General features: G+C 48.4%; 1 pseudogene; it reads right to left on the reverse strand.

The window, feature by feature from the left end:
* Positions 1 to 592: 592 nt before the first annotated feature.
* Positions 593 to 2,189, reverse strand: LOC119532236 (annotated as a pseudogene).
* Positions 2,190 to 4,132: the final 1,943 nt, after the last annotated feature.

Below are 4,132 nucleotides of genomic sequence, written 5' to 3' on the forward strand. Positions count from 1 at the left end.
GATTCCTTTTTTGGGGTAAGAAAAGGTGGGATTGTGGCAGGGGTGAGTGTGGGCTTTCTAGACACTTAAGGACCAAAATTGATCTCTTCCCTTTTCATGAACTAGGGAAAGGAAGGAATCCAATGTGAGGGAGGAAGGGATCCCACTGACAGATTAGGGCAGACCCTTCCTAAGGGAACTGAGAGCTCAGGATGGAGCTTGGAGAGAAACTGAAATTGGGGGTTAATACTGTAACATCTTCCCTGCAGCTGAGAGGAACAGGGAAGTACCTGGAAATCATGACAGCCTGGATTCCCCTCAAAACTGCGCTGCAATGTAAAATCCCACTCCCTTCCTTGTAGCAACTTCTACCTGCTATCAACTTGGTTTCCCTTTTCCTTGACCATCATGTGGGCTTAGGATGTGGCCATTTGGGTTTACAGCACAGTTCTAAATGGGATCTGGATGAGACCCAGCATTTTGGAGATATAACCTTAAGAGCAGAGAGAGAATTATTAACTGGACAGATGGGAGGGGTGGGCCCCGGAAGGAAATTGGGGCCACCCAGAATGCAGAAATTGAGGTTTTCCAAGGTGGAAAGAGAGAAGAGCCATTCAGCAAACAGCAAATATTTATTGAGTGCCTACTATGTGCCAGGCACTGTTCAAGAACCACCCCCCTCCAAAAGGAAAAAAAAAGAGGCAGAAAATGCAAATTCTGTGGGAGAGGAAAGGGGCAGATGAGGAAGAAGGCTGAGGAAACTGAGAAGCCTGAGGTGATGGGGCTTTGCCTTAGGCCTCTTCTTCGGCCTCTTCACCAAAATCTTCCTCTTCTTCTGCGGTGGCATCCTGGTACTGCTGGTACTCAGAGACGAGGTCGTTCATGTTGCTCTCAGCTTCAGTGAACTCCATCTCGTCCATACCCTCACCTGTGTACCAGTGGAGGAAGGCCTTTCGGCGGAACATGGCTGTGAACTGCTCTGAGATGCGCTTGAGAGCTCCTGGATGGCAGTGCTGTTGCCAATGAAGGTGACTGCCATCTGAGGCCACGGGGTGGGATATCGCAGACAGCCGTCTTGACGTTGTTGGGGATCCATTCCACAAAGTAGCTGCTTATCTTGTTCTGCACGTTGAGCATCTGCTCATCCACCTCCTTCATAGACATCCGCCCACGGAAGACAGCAGCCACGGTGAGGTACCGGCCGTGGCGGGGGTCACAGGCAGCCATCATGTTCTTGGCATCGAAGACCTGCTGGGTGAGTTCAGGCACGGTGAGGGCCCGGTACTGCTGGCTGCCACGGCTGGTCAGAGGGGCAAAGCCAGGCATGAAAAAGTGGAGACGTGGAAGGGCAACCATATTGACTGCCAGCTTGCGCAGGTCAGCATTGAGCTGGCCAGGGAAGCGGAGGCAGGTGGTGACACCGCTCATGGTGGCTGAGACGAGATGGTTCAGGTCTCCGTACGTTGGTGTGGTCAGCTTGAGGGTGCGGAAGCAGATGTCGTAGAGGGCTTCATTGTCAATGCAGTAGGTCCTCATCAGTGTTCTCTACCAACTGGTTGGACGGAGAGGGGTGGCATTGTAGGGCTCAACCACAGTGTCGGACACTTTGGGTGAGGGCACCACACTGAAGGTGTTCATGATGCGGTCAGGATACTCTTCACGGATCTTGCTGATGAGCAAGGTGCCCATTCCAGAGCCTGTGCCCCCGCCCAGCGAGTGGGTGAGTTGGAAGCCCTGCAGACAGTCACAGCTCTCAGCTTCTTTCCGCACCACATCCAGGACTGAGTCAACCAGCTCAGCCCCTTCTGTATAGTGGCCCTTGGCCCAGTTGTTGCCTGCCCCTGACTGACCAAAAACAAAGTTGTCTGGTCTGAAGATCTGGCCAAAAGGACCTGAGCGAACAGAGTCCATGGTCCCAGGTTCTAGATCCACCAAGATGGCACGAGGAACATATTTGCCACCTGTGGCTTCATTGTAGTACACGGAGATGCGGTCCAGCTGCAGGTCGCTGTCTCCATGGTAGGTGCCCGTAGGGTCGATGCCGTGTTCATCGCTGATCACCTCCCAAAACTTGGCACCGATCTGGTTGCCACACTGACCAGCCTGGATGTGCACGATTTCCCTCATGGTTAAAATTTATTTTAAGTTTTTGCTCGCCTTAAGGTACGGGGCAAGAGAATGATAATGAATTTTTCTCTGCGGGTCGCAAGCTGGCAGGATGGATCGTGCCCCGGAGGCTGGAGCAGCGAGGTCCGAACCGCTACCCCAATTCTTTAGAACCTAAAAAGGGTTGTCTAAATTGTGCGTAAGAGTGCCCACCAGACTGACCTCTCGGCTCCTTTTGGAATCTCTCTGCCACTGAAGCTTATTTCATTTCCTTTCACATCCCCCTTTTGGTCAAGAAGATGTTCTCCGTCCCGCGATGCCAGGTCTACATTCCTCCCCGGGAGTCATATTCCACGTTGCCAGGGAGATTCACTCCCCTGGGTGTCTGATCCCACGTAGAGGGGAGGGCAGTGATTTTACCTTTCAAGTTGGCTTAGCTAGAGAGACAGGGCCACATCTGAGCAACAAAGAGGCATTCGGGAGGAGGCTCTTAGGCACAACCATAGGGAGGCCTAGCCTCTCCTTTGCAGCAACCATCTTCCCAAGGGTAAAACCTGTGGTAGAGGGCTGAACCCATCAAACCACCAGTCCCCTATGTCTGTGGTCATGTTAGCAACCATGGGGGTGGGGTAGGCGAATACCCCTGCATTCTCCACAGGCTCCTCAAGGGGGCACTGCATCTTTTTTTTTCCTTGTTTTCTTTTTTTTTTTTTAACTTCCCTTCTTTTTTTTTTTTTTTTTTTTTTTAAATCATCATTTTATTGAGATATATTCACATACCACGCAGTCATACAAAACAAATTGTACTTTCGATTGTTTACAGTACCATTACATAGTTGTACATTCATCACCTAAATCAATCCCTGACACCTTCATTAGCACACACACAAAAATAACAAGAATAATAATTAGAGTGAAAAAGAGCAATTGAAGTAAAAAAGAACACTGGGTACCTTTGTCTGTTTTTCCTTCCCCTACTTTTCTACACATCCATCCATAAACTAGACAAAGTGGTGTTTGGTCCTTATGGCTTTCCCAATCCCATTGTCACCCCTCATAAGCTACATTTTATACAACTGTCTTCGAGATTCATGGGTTCTGGGTTGTAGTTTGATAGTTTCAGGTATCCACCACCAGCTACCCCAATTCTTTAGAACCTAAAAAGGGTTGTCTAAAGTGTGCATAAGAGTGCCCACCAGAGTGACCTCTCGGCTCCTTTTGGAATCTCTCTGCCACTGAAGCTTATTTCATTTCCTTTCACATCCCCCTTTGGTCAAGAAGATGTTCTCCGTCCCACGGTGCCAGGTTCTACATTCCTCCCTGGGAGTCATATTCCACGTTGCCAGGGAGATTCACTTCCCTGGGTGTCTGATCCCACGTAGGGGGGAGGGCAGTGATTTCACCTTTCAAGTTGGCTTAGCCAGAGAGAGAGGGCCACATCTGAGCAACAAAGAGGCATTCAGGAGGAGACTCTTAGGCACAAATACAGGGAGGCCTAGCCTCTCCTTTGCAGCAACCGTCTTCCCAAGGGTAAAACTTATGGTAGAGGCTCAACCCATCAAACCACCAGTCCCCTATGTCTGTGGTCATGTTAGCAACCATGGAGGTGGGGTAGGCGAATACCCCTGCATTCTCCACAGGCTCCTCAAGGGGGCACTACATCTTTTTTTTTTTTTTTTTCCCCTTTTTTGTCTTTTTTCTTTTTTTTTTTTTTTTTTTTTTTTAACTTTCCCTTCTTTTTTCAAATCACCTGTATGAAAAAAAAAAGTTAAAAAGAAAACAAACATACAATAAAAAGAGCATTTCAAAGAGACCATAGCAAGGGAGTAAGAAAAAGACAACTAACCTAAGATAACTGCTTAACTTCCAACATGTTCCTACTTTACCCCAAGAAAGTTACCTAATATAGCAACAATTCTGTGAACTTGCTCCTACTATATCCATCAGAAATTAACAGACCATAGTCATTCCTAGGCATCCCCAGAACGTTAAATAGCTTATCTGTTCTTCTTGGATTATTGTTCCCCCTTCCTTAATTGCTCACTAT

This window comes from Choloepus didactylus, chromosome 4 (genome assembly GCF_015220235.1).
Source record: "Choloepus didactylus isolate mChoDid1 chromosome 4, mChoDid1.pri, whole genome shotgun sequence".
In the NCBI taxonomy this organism is placed as follows: domain Eukaryota; kingdom Metazoa; phylum Chordata; class Mammalia; order Pilosa; family Megalonychidae; genus Choloepus; species Choloepus didactylus.